We start from the raw sequence: 14,597 nt of genomic DNA on the forward strand, positions 1-14,597 counted from the left end.
TGTGGCTGTATGTAGCACTATTAGTCAACGGGGGGGTGGGCGTAGCTCAGATGGTAGAGCGCTCGCTTAGTGTGCGAGAGGTACTGGTATCGATACCCAGCGCCTCCAGAATTCTTAACACTCCTACATGCGCACCTTGCCATGCAAGAGGAATAATTCCCAACCAGCAGAGGTGTCTAGGCAGATACAAGCGAACGATTAGCATCCACAATTGGCAAGCGTTCTTTTATTTGTGCGCAGGAAGCACCCACCTCGCACACCTACACTTAACTTAGAAACAGTACAAATGTTCCCATAAGATTCTCAAGCCTACGTCGGAAAGATCTGCCTTGCGCCGAGTTCACGTAAATCCCACTGCACGTTCCCATTCTTTGCGTGCAGTCGGCTGCTACTGGTGTTGCTGGTTGTGACTGCTGATAACAGATGCCGTAGCAATCACTTCATGGAGTGAGTTGAATGTTTTGCGATAGTCTGTCTCTGACAAGCAAGCACAGGTGATATAGGTGCGAACACAGGAAGCTTGCAGCCCCTCGCTGCCTGCAGACACAGAGCAGCCACACTAGGAGAGCGGCCTAAGCCGTAGGCGAAATGTGCTCATTCGCTTTGGCGCGACGTCGAACTATAAGTAAGGCTGTCACTAGCGTGAGCGTTGCGTGAGCGTCGTGTAATGTCGGAAAAGTCGGCTGCATGGGTGATTGCCAAGTTTGGGGAGCGTTTCGCAGTATGATCAGTGCAATGGAGACGCGGAAACTGGTTGTGTCCCAGTGTTTTGCAGTTGGACGACAAGAGTTTTACACAGTAGCAAAGAGCGAGGCACTGAGTTGGCATGAACAATGGAGAGCACAATGGGGCTCGAGATGTGCTTGTTACCTCAGGTGCTGTGTGATTGTCGACAAGGAGTGAAATGGACCAATTTGTGACCGCCCTTTCCATTTAAGACGTGAAAAACAGACGGAATTTGCATTCGTAATACCAGAGTATCGAAACTACTTGGAACTCTTGTGTATATGAACGTGTCCGCGCCTTTGTACTCTGGTACCTTCGCCGCTACAAACCAACCAACCAACGTGTCCGTGCACATCAGAGTCCCAAAGAATGGAGAATAGCCAGGCTTGGTCGTGCGTGCAGCCGTAGCTCAGTTGGCAGATCGTTCGCTTAGCGTGTGAAAGGTCTCGGGTTCAAGCTCCGGCTCATCCATGTTTTGTGGTCAGTGCATGGTAAGTGTTGGTCGCGGCGAACATAAAGGGACCCAAGAAGTTGCAAAACCAGCGTCACAGACTGATATGATGTATACTGTTATAAGGAGAGCAAGATGTAAGTGTGGTGACCGGCTGTTATCGTGGTGTCATCGAGTGCAGATCTGTCTTAGGTATCACGGCTTAACGTCATTGAAGCCTAGAGAGTGGACAACACGTTCGTCTTACTCAGAGCGGTGTCCGAATTCTACTTTCGACGTTATGCGTGCCACTCTTAATGTGGCCAACTACGATTCGATACAGAATGCACGAAACCTGAAAGACACCCTCACTGATACATAGAGAGTAGTGTTTGTCTGCGGAATAATGGGAGTGTAAGGGTCTGTGACGTTGATGTGGCTGTATGTAGCACTATTAGTCAACGGGGGGGTGGGCGTAGCTCAGATGGTAGAGCGCTCGCTTAGTGTGCGAGAGGTACTGGGATCGATACCCAGCGCCTCCAGAATTTTTAACACTCCTACATGCGCACCTTGCCATGCAAGTGGAATAATTCCCAACCAGCAGAGGTGTCTAGGCAGATACAAGCGAACGATTAGCATCCACAATTGGCAAGCGTTCTTTTATTCGTGCGCAGGAAGCACCCACCTCGCACACCTACACTTAACTTAGAAACAGTGCAAATGTTCCCATAAGATTCTCAAGCCTACGTCGGAAAGATCTGCCTTGCGCCGAGTTCACGTAAATCCCACTGCACGTTCCCATTCTTTGCGTGCAGTCGGCTGCTCCTGGTGTTGCTGGTTGTGACTGCTGATAACAGATGCCGTAGCAATCACTTCATGGAGTGAGTTGAATGTTTTGCGATAGTCTTTCTCTGACAAGCAAGCACAGGTGATATAGGTGCGAACACAGGAAGCTTGCAGCCATTCGCTGCCTGCAGACACAGAGCAGCCACACTAGGAGAGCGGCCTAAGCCGTAGGCGAAATGTGCTCATTCGCTTTGGCGCGACGTCGAACTATAAGTAAGGCTGTCACTAGCGTGAGCGTTGCGTGAGCGTCGTGTAATGTCGGAAAAGTCGGCTGCATGGGTGATTGCCAAGTTTGGGGAGCGTTTCGCAGTATGATCAGTGCAATGGAGACGCGGAAACTGGTTGTGTCCCAGTGTTTTGCAGTTGGACGACAAGAGTTTTACACAGTAGCAAAGAGCGAGGCACTGAGTTGGCATGAACAATGGAGAGCACAATGGGGCTCGAGATGTGCTTGTTACCTCAGGTGCTGTGTGATTGTCGACAAGGAGTGAAATGGACCAATTTGTGACCGCCCTTTCCATTTAAGACGTGAAAAACAGACGGAATTTGCATTCGTAATACCAGAGTATCGAAACTACTTGGAACTCTTGTGTATATGAACGTGTCCGCGCCTTTGTACTCTGGTACCTTCGCCGCTACAAACCAACCAACCAACGTGTCCGTGCACATCAGAGTCCCAAAGAATGGAGAATAGCCAGGCTTGGTCGTGCGTGCAGCCGTAGCTCAGTTGGCAGATCGTTCGCTTAGCGTGTGAAAGGTCTCGGGTTCAAGCTCCGGCTCATCCATGTTTTGTGGTCAGTGCATGGTAAGTGTTGGTCGCGGCGAACATAAAGGGACGCAAGAAGTTGCAAAACCAGCGTCACAGACTGATATGATGTATACTGTTATAAGGAGAGCAAGATGTAAGTGTGGTGACCGGCTGTTATCGTGGTGTCATCGAGTGCAGATCTGTCTTAGGTATCACGGCTTAACGTCATTGAAGCCTAGAGAGTGGACAACACGTTCGTCTTACTCAGAGCGGTGTCCGAATTCTACTTTCGACGTTATGCGTGCCACTCTTAATGTGGCCAACTACGATTCGATACAGAATGCACGAAACCTGAAAGACACCCTCACTGATACATAGAGAGTAGTGTTTGTCTGCGGAATAATGGGAGTGTAAGGGTCTGTGACGTTGATGTGGCTGTATGTAGCACTATTAGTCAACGGGGGGGTGGGCGTAGCTCAGATGTTAGAGCGCTCGCTTAGTGTGCGAGAGGTACTGGGATCGATACCCAGCGCCTCCAGAATTTTTAACACTCCTACATGCGCACCTTGCCATGCAAGTGGAATAATTCCCAACCAGCAGAGGTGTCTAGGCAGATACAAGCGAACGATTAGCATCCACAATTGGCAAGCGTTCTTTTATTCGTGCGCAGGAAGCACCCACCTCGCACACCTACACTTAACTTAGAAACAGTGCAAATGTTCCCATAAGATTCTCAAGCCTACGTCGGAAAGATCTGCCTTGCGCCGAGTTCACGTAAATCCCACTGCACGTTCCCATTCTTTGCGTGCAGTCGGCTGCTCCTGGTGTTGCTGGTTGTGACTGCTGATAACAGATGCCGTAGCAATCACTTCATGGAGTGAGTTGAATGTTTTGCGATAGTCTTTCTCTGACAAGCAAGCACAGGTGATATAGGTGCGAACACAGGAAGCTTGCAGCCATTCGCTGCCTGCAGACACAGAGCAGCCACACTAGGAGAGCGGCCTAAGCCGTAGGCGAAATGTGCTCATTCGCTTTGGCGCGACGTCGAACTATAAGTAAGGCTGTCACTAGCGTGAGCGTTGCGTGAGCGTCGTGTAAAGTCGGAAAAGTCGGCTGCATGGGTGATTGCCAAGTTTGGGGAGCGTTTCGCAGTATGATCAGTGCAATGGAGACGCGGAAACTGGTTGTGTCCCAGTGTTTTGCAGTTGGACGACAAGAGTTTTACACAGTAGCAAAGAGCGAGGCACTGAGTTGGCATGAACAATGGAGAGCACAATGGGGCTCGAGATGTGCTTGTTACCTCAGGTGCTGTGTGATTGTCGACAAGGAGTGAAATGGACCAATTTGTGACCGCCCTTTCCATTTAAGACGTGAAAAACTGACGGAATTTGCATTCGTAATACCAGAGTATCTAAACTACTTGGAACTCTTGTGTATATGAACGTGTCCGCGTCTTTGTACTCTGGTACCTTCGCCGCTACAAACCAACCAACCAACGTGTCCGTGCACATCAGAGTCCCAAAGAATGGAGAATAGCCAGGCTTGGTCGTGTGTGCAGCCGTAGCTCAGTTGGCAGATCGTTCGCTTAGCGTGTGAAAGGTCTCGGGTTGAAGCTCCGGCTCCTCCATGTTTTGAGGTCAGTGCATGGTAAGTGTTGGTCGCGGCGAACATAAAGGGACGCAAGAAGTTGCAAAACCAGCGTCACAGACTGATATGATGTATACTGTTATAAGGAGAGCAAGATGTAAGTGTGGTGACCGGCTGTTATCGTGGTGTCATCGAGTGCAGATCTGTCTTAGGTATCACGGCTTAACGTCATTGAAGCCTAGAGAGTGGACAACACGTTCGTCTTACTCAGAGCGGTGTCCGAATTCTACTTTCGACGTTATGCGTGCCACTCTTAATGTGGCCAACTACGATTCGATACAGAATGCACGAAACCTGAAAGACACCCTCACTGATACATAGAGAGTAGTGTTTGTCTGCGGAATAATGGGAGTGTAAGGGTCTGTGACGTTGATGTGGCTGTATGTAGCACTATTAGTCAACGGGGGGGTGGGCGTAGCTCAGATGGTAGAGCGCTCGCTTAGTGTGCGAGAGGTACTGGGATCGATACCCAGCGCCTCCAGAATTTTTAACACTCCTACATGCGCACCTTGCCATGCAAGTGGAATAATTCCCAACCAGCAGAGGTGTCTAGGCAGATACAAGCGAACGATTAGCATCCACAATTGGCAAGCGTTCTTTTATTCGTGAGCAGGAAGCACCCACCTCGCACACCTACACTTAACTTAGAAACAGTGCAAATGTTCCCATAAGATTCTCAAGCCTACGTCGGAAAGATCTGCCTTGCGCCGAGTTCACGTAAATCCCACTGCACGTTCCCATTCTTTGCGTGCAGTCGGCTGCTCCTGGTGTTGCTGGTTGTGACTGCTGATAACAGATGCCGTAGCAATCACTTCATGGAGTGAGTTGAATGTTTTGCGATAGTCTTTCTCTGACAAGCAAGCACAGGTGATATAGGTGCGAACACAGGAAGCTTGCAGCCATTCGCTGCCTGCAGACACAGAGCAGCCACACTAGGAGAGCGGCCTAAGCCGTAGGCGAAATGTGCTCATTCGCTTTGGCGCGACGTCGAACTATAAGTAAGGCTGTCACTAGCGTGAGCGTTGCGTGAGCGTCGTGTAATGTCGGAAAAGTCGGCTGCATGGGTGATTGCCAAGTTTGGGGAGCGTTTCGCAGTATGATCAGTGCAATGGAGACGCGGAAACTGGTTGTGTCCCAGTGTTTTGCAGTTGGACGACAAGAGTTTTACACAGTAGCAAAGAGCGAGGCACTGAGTTGGCATGAACAATGGAGAGCACAATGGGGCTCGAGATGTGCTTGTTACCTCAGGTGCTGTGTGACTGTCGACAAGGAGTGAAATGGACCAATTTGTGACCGCCCTTTCCATTTAAGACGTGAAAAACAGACGGAATTTGCATTCGTAATACCAGAGTATCGAAACTACTTGGAACTCTTGTGTATATGAACGTGTCCGCGCCTTTGTACTCTGGTACCTTCGCCGCTACAAACCAACCAACCAACGTGTCCGTGCACATCAGAGTCCCAAAGAATGGAGAATAGCCAGGCTTGGTCGTGCGTGCAGCCGTAGCTCAGTTGGCAGATCGTTCGCTTAGCGTGTGAAAGGTCTCGGGTTCAAGCTCCGGCTCATCCATGTTTTGTGGTCAGTGCATGGTAAGTGTTGGTCGCGGCGAACATAAAGGGACGCAAGAAGTTGCAAAACCAGCGTCACAGACTGATATGATGTATACTGTTATAAGGAGAGCAAGATGTAAGTGTGGTGACCGGCTGTTATCGTGGTGTCATCGAGTGCAGATCTGTCTTAGGTATCACGGCTTAACGTCATTGAAGCCTAGAGAGTGGACAACACGTTCGTCTTACTCAGAGCGGTGTCCGAATTCTACTTTCGACGTTATGCGTGCCACTCTTAATGTGGCCAACTACGATTCGATACAGAATGCACGAAACCTGAAAGACACCCTCACTGATACATAGAGAGTAGTGTTTGTCTGCGGAATAATGGGAGTGTAAGGGTCTGTGACGTTGATGTGGCTGTATGTAGCACTATTAGTCAACGGGGGGGGTGGGCGTAGCTCAGATGTTAGAGCGCTCGCTTAGTGTGCGAGAGGTACTGGGATCGATACCCAGCGCCTCCAGAATTTTTAACACTCCTACATGCGCACCTTGCCATGCAAGTGGATTAATTCCCAACCAGCAGAGGTGTCTAGGCAGATACAAGCGAACGATTAGCATCCACAATTGGCAAGCGTTCATTTATTCGTGTGCAGGAAGCACCCACCTCGCACACCTACACTTAACTTAGAAACAGTGCAAATGTTCCCATAAGATTCTCAAGCCTACGTCGGAAAGATCTGCCTTGCGCCGAGTTCACGTAAATCCCACTGCACGTTCCCATTCTTTGCGTGCAGTCGGCTGCTACTGGTGTTGCTGGTTGTGACTGCTGATAACAGATGCCGTAGCAATCACTTCATGGAGTGAGTTGAATGTTTTGCGATAGTCTGTCTCTGACAAGCAAGCACAGGTGATATAGGTGCGAACACAGGAAGCTTGCAGCCCCTCGCTGCCTGCAGACACAGAGCAGCCACACTAGGAGAACGGCCTAAGCCGTAGGCGAAATTTGCTCATTCGCTTTGGCGCGACGTCGAACTATAAGTAAGGCTGTCACTAGCGTGAGCGTTGCGTCAGCGTCGTGTAATGTCGGAAAAGTCGGCTGCATGGGTGATTGCCAAGTTTGGGGAGCGTTTCGCAGTATGATCAGTGCAATGGAGACGCGGAAACTGGTTGTGTCCCAGTGTTTTGCACTTGGACGACAAGAGTTTTACACAGTAGCAAAGAGCGAGGCACTGAGTTGGCATGAACAATGGAGAGCACAATGGGGCTCGAGATGTGCTTGTTACCTCAGGTGCTGTGTGATTGTCGACAAGGAGTGAAATGGACCAATTTGTGACCGCCCTTTCCATTTAAGACGTGAAAAACTGACGGAATTTGCATTCGTAATACCAGAGTATCTAAACTACTTGGAACTCTTGTGTATATGAACGTGTCCGCGTCTTTGTACTCTGGTACCTTCGCCGCTACAAACCAACCAACCAACGTGTCCGTGCACATCAGAGTCCCAAAGAATGGAGAATAGCCAGGCTTGGTCGTGTGTGCAGCCGTAGCTCAGTTGGCAGATCGTTCGCTTAGCGTGTGAAAGGTCTCGGGTTGAAGCTCCGGCTCCTCCATGTTTTGAGGTCAGTGCATGGTAAGTGTTGGTCGCGGCGAACATAAAGGGACGCAAGAAGTTGCAAAACCAGCGTCACAGACTGATATGATGTATACTGTTATAAGGAGAGCAAGATGTAAGTGTGGTGACCGGCTGTTATCGTGGTGTCATCGAGTGCAGATCTGTCTTAGGTATCACGGCTTAACGTCATTGAAGCCTAGAGAGTGGACAACACGTTCGTCTTACTCAGAGCGGTGTCCGAATTCTACTTTCGACGTTATGCGTGCCACTCTTAATGTGGCCAACTACGATTCGATACAGAATGCACGAAACCTGAAAGACACCCTCACTGATACATAGAGAGTAGTGTTTGTCTGCGGAATAATGGGAGTGTAAGGGTCTGTGACGTTGATGTGGCTGTATGTAACACTATTAGTCAACGGGGGGGTGGGCGTAGCTCAGATGGTAGAGCGCTCGCTTAGTGTGCGAGAGGTACTGGGATCAATACCCAGCGCCTCCAGAATTTTTAACACTCCTACATGCGCACCTTGCCATGCAAGAGGAATAATTCCCAACCAGCAGAGGTGTCTAGGCAGATACAAGCGAACGATTAGCATCCACAATTGGCAAGCGTTCTTTTATTCGTGCGCAGGAAGCACCCACCTCGCACACCTACACTTAACTTAGAAACAGTACAAATGTTCCCATAAGATTCTCAAGCCTACGTCGGAAAGATCTGCCTTGCGCCGAGTTCACGTAAATCCCACTGCACGTTCCCATTCTTTGCGTGCAGTCGGCTGCTACTGGTGTTGCTGGTTGTGACTGCTGATAACAGATGCCGTAGCAATCACTTCATGGAGTGAGTTGAATGTTTTGCGATAGTCTGTCTCTGACAAGCAAGCACAGGTGATATAGGTGCGAACACAGGAAGCTTGCAGCCCCTCGCTGCCTGCAGACACAGAGCAGCCACACTAGGAGAGCGGCCTAAGCCGTAGGCGAAATGTGCTCATTCGCTTTGGTGCGACGTCGAACTATAAGTAAGGCTGTCACTAGCGTGAGCGTCGTGTAAAGTCGGAAAAGTCGGCTGCATGGGTGATTGCCAAGTTTGGGGAGCGTTTCGCAGTATGATCAGTGCAATGGAGACGCGGAAACTGGTTGTGTCCCAGTGTTTTGCAGTTGGACGACAAGAGTTTTACACAGTAGCAAAGAGCGAGGCACTGAGTTGGCATGAACAATGGAGAGCACAATGGGGCTCGAGATGTGCTTGTTACCTCAGGTGCTGTGTGATTGTCGACAAGGAGTGAAATGGACCAATTTGTGACCGCCCTTTCCATTTAAGACGTGAAAAACTGACGGAATTTGCATTCGTAATACCAGAGTATCGAAACTACTTGGAACTCTTGTGTATATGAACGTGTCCGCGCCTTTGTACTCTGGTACCTTCGCCGCTACAAACCAACCAACCAACGTGTCCGTGCACATCAGAGCCCCAAAGAATGGAGAATAGCCAGGCTTGGTCGTGTGTGCAGCCGTAGCTCAGTTGGCAGATCGTTCGCTTAGCGTGTGAAAGGTCTCGGGTTCAAGCTCCGGCTCATCCATGTTTTGTGGTCAGTGCATGGTAAGTGTTGGTCGCGGCGAACATAAAGGGACGCAAGAAGTTGCAAAACCAGCGTCACAGACTGATATGATGTATACTGTTATAAGGAGAGCAAGATGTAAGTGTGGTGACCGGCTGTCATCGTGGTGTCATCGAGTGCAGATCTGTCTTAGGTATCACGGCTTAACGTCATTGAAACCTAGAGAGTGGACAACACGTTCGTCTTACTCAGAGCGGTGTCCGAATTCTACTTTCGACGTTATGCGTGCCACTCTTAATGTGGCCAACTACGATTCGATACAGAATGCACGAAACCTGAAAGACACCCTCACTGATACATAGAGAGTAGTGTTTGTCTGCGGAATAATGGGAGTGTAAGGGTCTGTGACGTTGATGTGGCTGTATGTAGCACTATTAGTCAACGCGGGGGTGGGCGTAGCTCAGATGGTAGAGGGCTCGCTTAGTGTGCGAGAGGTACTGGGATCGATACCCAGCGCCTCCAGAATTTTTAACACTCCTACATGCGCACCTTGCCATGCAAGTGGAATAATTCCCAACCAGCAGAGGTGTCTAGGCAGATACAAGCGAACGATTAGCATCCACAATTGGCAAGCGTTCTTTTATTCGTGCGCAGGAAGCACCCACCTCGCACACCTACACTTAACTTAGAAACAGTACAAATGTTCCCATAAGATTCTCAAGCCTACGTCGGAAAGATCTGCCTTGCGCCGAGTTCACGTAAATCCCACTGCACGTTCCCATTCTTTGCGTGCAGTCGGCTGCTCCTGGTGTTGCTGGTTGTGACTGCTGATAACAGATGCCGTAGCAATCACTTCATGGAGTGAGTTGAATGTTTTGCGATAGTCTTTCTCTGACAAGCAAGCACAGGTGATATAGGTGCGAACACAGGAAGCTTGCAGCCATTCGCTGCCTGCAGACACAGAGCAGCCACACTAGGAGAGCGGCCTAAGCCGTAGGTGAAATGTGCTCATTCGCTTTGGCGCGACGTCGAACTATAAGTAAGGCTGTCACTAGCGTGAGCGTTGCGTGAGCGTCGTGTAAAGTCGGAAAAGTCGGCTGCATGGGTGATTGCCAAGTTTGGGGAGCGTTTCGCAGTATGATCAGTGCAATGGAGACGCGGAAACTGGTTGTGTCCCAGTGTTTTGCAGTTGGACGACAAGAGTTTTACACAGTAGCAAAGAGCGAGGCACTGAGTTGGCATGAACAATGGAGAGCACAATGGGGCTCGAGATGTGCTTGTTACCTCAGGTGCTGTGTGATTGTCGACAAGGAGTGAAATGGACCAATTTGTGACCGCCCTTTCCATTTAAGACGTGAAAAACAGACGGAATTTGCATTCGTAATACCAGAGTATCGAAACTACTTGGAACTCTTGTGTATATGAACGTGTCCGCGCCTTTGTACTCTGGTACCTTCGCCGCTACAAACCAACCAACCAACGTGTCCGTGCACATCAGAGTCCCAAAGAATGGAGAATAGCCAGGCTTGGTCGTGCGTGCAGCCGTAGCTCAGTTGGCAGATCGTTCGCTTAGCGTGTGAAAGGTCTCGGGTTCAAGCTCCGGCTCATCCATGTTTTGTGGTCAGTGCATGGTAAGTGTTGGTCGCGGCGAACATAAAGGGACGCAAGAAGTTGCAAAACCAGCGTCACAGACTGATATGATGTATACTGTTATAAGGAGAGCAAGATGTAAGTGTGGTGACCGGCTGTTATCGTGGTGTCATCGAGTGCAGATCTGTCTTAGGTATCACGGCTTAACGTCATTGAAGCCTAGAGAGTGGACAACACGTTCGTCTTACTCAGAGCGGTGTCCGAATTCTACTTTCGACGTTATGCGTGCCACTCTTAATGTGGCCAACTACGATTCGATACAGAATGCACGAAACCTGAAAGACACCCTCACTGATACATAGAGAGTAGTGTTTGTCTGCGGAATAATGGGAGTGTAAGGGTCTGTGACGTTGATGTGGCTGTATGTAGCACTATTAGTCAACGGGGGGGGTGGGCGTAGCTCAGATGTTAGAGCGCTCGCTTAGTGTGCGAGAGGTACTGGGATCGATACCCAGCGCCTCCAGAATTTTTAACACTCCTACATGCGCACCTTGCCATGCAAGTGGATTAATTCCCAACCAGCAGAGGTGTCTAGGCAGATACAAGCGAACGATTAGCATCCACAATTGGCAAGCGTTCTTTTATTCGTGCGCAGGAAGCACCCACCTCGCACACCTACACTTAACTTAGAAACAGTGCAAATGTTCCCATAAGATTCTCAAGCCTACGTCGGAAAGATCTGCCTTGCGCCGAGTTCACGTAAATCCCACTGCACGTTCCCATTCTTTGCGTGCAGTCGGCTGCTCCTGGTGTTGCTGGTTGTGACTGCTGATAACAGATGCCGTAGCAATCACTTCATGGAGTGAGTTGAATGTTTTGCGATAGTCTTTCTCTGACAAGCAAGCACAGGTGATATAGGTGCGAACACAGGAAGCTTGCAGCCATTCGCTGCCTGCAGACACAGAGCAGCCACACTAGGAGAGCGGCCTAAGCCGTAGGCGAAATGTGCTCATTCGCTTTGGCGCGACGTCGAACTATAAGTAAGGCTGTCACTAGCGTGAGCGTTGCGTGAGCGTCGTGTAAAGTCGGAAAAGTCGGCTGCATGGGTGATTGCCAAGTTTGGGGAGCGTTTCGCAGTATGATCAGTGCAATGGAGACGCGGAAACTGGTTGTGTCCCAGTGTTTTGCAGTTGGACGACAAGAGTTTTACACAGTAGCAAAGAGCGAGGCACTGAGTTGGCATGAACAATGGAGAGCACAATGGGGCTCGAGATGTGCTTGTTACCTCAGGTGCTGTGTGATTGTCGACAAGGAGTGAAATGGACCAATTTGTGACCGCCCTTTCCATTTAAGACGTGAAAAACTGACGGAATTTGCATTCGTAATACCAGAGTATCTAAACTACTTGGAACTCTTGTGTATATGAACGTGTCCGCGTCTTTGTACTCTGGTACCTTCGCCGCTACAAACCAACCAACCAACGTGTCCGTGCACATCAGATTCCCAAAGAATGGAGAATAGCCAGGCTTGGTCGTGTGTGCAGCCGTAGCTCAGTTGGCAGATCGTTCGCTTAGCGTGTGAAAGGTCTCGGGTTGAAGCTCCGGCTCCTCCATGTTTTGAGGTCAGTGCATGGTAAGTGTTGGTCGCGGCGAACATAAAGGGACGCAAGAAGTTGCAAAACCAGCGTCACAGACTGATATGATGTATACTGTTATAAGGAGAGCAAGATGTAAGTGTGGTGACCGGCTGTTATCGTGGTGTCATCGAGTGCAGATCTGTCTTAGGTATCACGGCTTAACGTCATTGAAGCCTAGAGAGTGGACAACACGTTCGTCTTACTCAGAGCGGTGTCCGAATTCTACTTTCGACGTTATGCGTGCCACTCTTAATGTGGCCAACTACGATTCGATACAGAATGCACGAAACCTGAAAGACACCCTCACTGATACATAGAGAGTAGTGTTTGTCTGCGGAATAATGGGAGTGTAAGGGTCTGTGACGTTGATGTGGCTGTATGTAACACTATTAGTCAACGGGGGGGTGGGCGTAGCTCAGATGGTAGAGCGCTCGCTTAGTGTGCGAGAGGTACTGGGATCGATACCCAGCGCCTCCAGAATTTTTAACACTCCTACATGCGCACCTTGCCATGCAAGAGGAATAATTCCCAACCAGCAGAGGTGTCTAGGCAGATACAAGCGAACGATTAGCATCCACAATTGGCAAGCGTTCTTTTATTCGTGCGCAGGAAGCACCCACCTCGCACACCTACACTTAACTTAGAAACAGTACAAATGTTCCCATAAGATTCTCAAGCCTACGTCGGAAAGATCTGCCTTGCGCCGAGTTCACGTAAATCCCACTGCACGTTCCCATTCTTTGCGTGCAGTCGGCTGCTACTGGTGTTGCTGGTTGTGACTGCTGATAACAGATGCCGTAGCAATCACTTCATGGAGTGAGTTGAATGTTTTGCGATAGTCTGTCTCTGACAAGCAAGCACAGGTGATATAGGTGCGAACACAGGAAGCTTGCAGCCCCTCGCTGCCTGCAGACACAGAGCAGCCACACTAGGAGAGCGGCCTAAGCCGTAGGCGAAATGTGCTCATTCGCTTTGGTGCGACGTCGAACTATAAGTAAGGCTGTCACTAGCGTGAGCGTCGTGTAAAGTCGGAAAAGTCGGCTGCATGGGTGATTGCCAAGTTTGGGGAGCGTTTCGCAGTATGATCAGTGCAATGGAGACGCGGAAACTGGTTGTGTCCCAGTGTTTTGCAGTTGGACGACAAGAGTTTTACACAGTAGCAAAGAGCGAGGCACTGAGTTGGCATGAACAATGGAGAGCACAATGGGGCTCGAGATGTGCTTGTTACCTCAGGTGCTGTGTGATTGTCGACAAGGAGTGAAATGGACCAATTTGTGACCGCCCTTTCCATTTAAGACGTGAAAAACTGACGGAATTTGCATTCGTAATACCAGAGTATCGAAACTACTTGGAACTCTTGTGTATATGAACGTGTCCGCGCCTTTGTACTCTGGTACCTTCGCCGCTACAAACCAACCAACCAACGTGTCCGTGCACATCAGAGCCCCAAAGAATGGAGAATAGCCAGGCTTGGTCGTGTGTGCAGCCGTAGCTCAGTTGGCAGATCGTTCGCTTAGCGTGTGAAAGGTCTCGGGTTCAAGCTCCGGCTCATCCATGTTTTGTGGTCAGTGCATGGTAAGTGTTGGTCGCGGCGAACATAAAGGGACGCAAGAAGTTGCAAAACCAGCGTCACAGACTGATATGATGTATACTGTTATAAGGAGAGCAAGATGTAAGTGTGGTGACCGGCTGTCATCGTGGTGTCATCGAGTGCAGATCTGTCTTAGGTATCACGGCTTAACGTCATTGAAACCTAGAGAGTGGACAACACGTTCGTCTTACTCAGAGCGGTGTCCGAATTCTACTTTCGACGTTATGCGTGCCACTCTTAATGTGGCCAACTACGATTCGATACAGAATGCACGAAACCTGAAAGACACCCTCACTGATACATAGAGAGTAGTGTTTGTCTGCGGAATAATGGGAGTGTAAGGGTCTGTGACGTTGATGTGGCTGTATGTAGCACTATTAGTCAACGCGGGGGTGGGCGTAGCTCCGATGGTAGAGGGCTCGCTTAGTGTGCGAGAGGTACTGGGATCGATACCCAGCGCCTCCAGAATTTTTAACACTCCTACATGCGCACCTTGCCATGCAAGTGGAATAATTCCCAACCAGCAGAGGTGTCTAGGCAGATACAAGCGAACGATTAGCATCCACAATTGGCAAGCGTTCTTTTATTCGTGCGCAGGAAGCACCCACCTCGCACACCTACACTTAACTTAGAAACAGTACAAATGTTCCCATAAGATTCTCAA

Source organism: Schistocerca gregaria, unplaced genomic scaffold (genome assembly GCF_023897955.1).
Source record: "Schistocerca gregaria isolate iqSchGreg1 unplaced genomic scaffold, iqSchGreg1.2 ptg000156l, whole genome shotgun sequence".
NCBI lineage: Eukaryota > Metazoa > Arthropoda > Insecta > Orthoptera > Acrididae > Schistocerca > Schistocerca gregaria.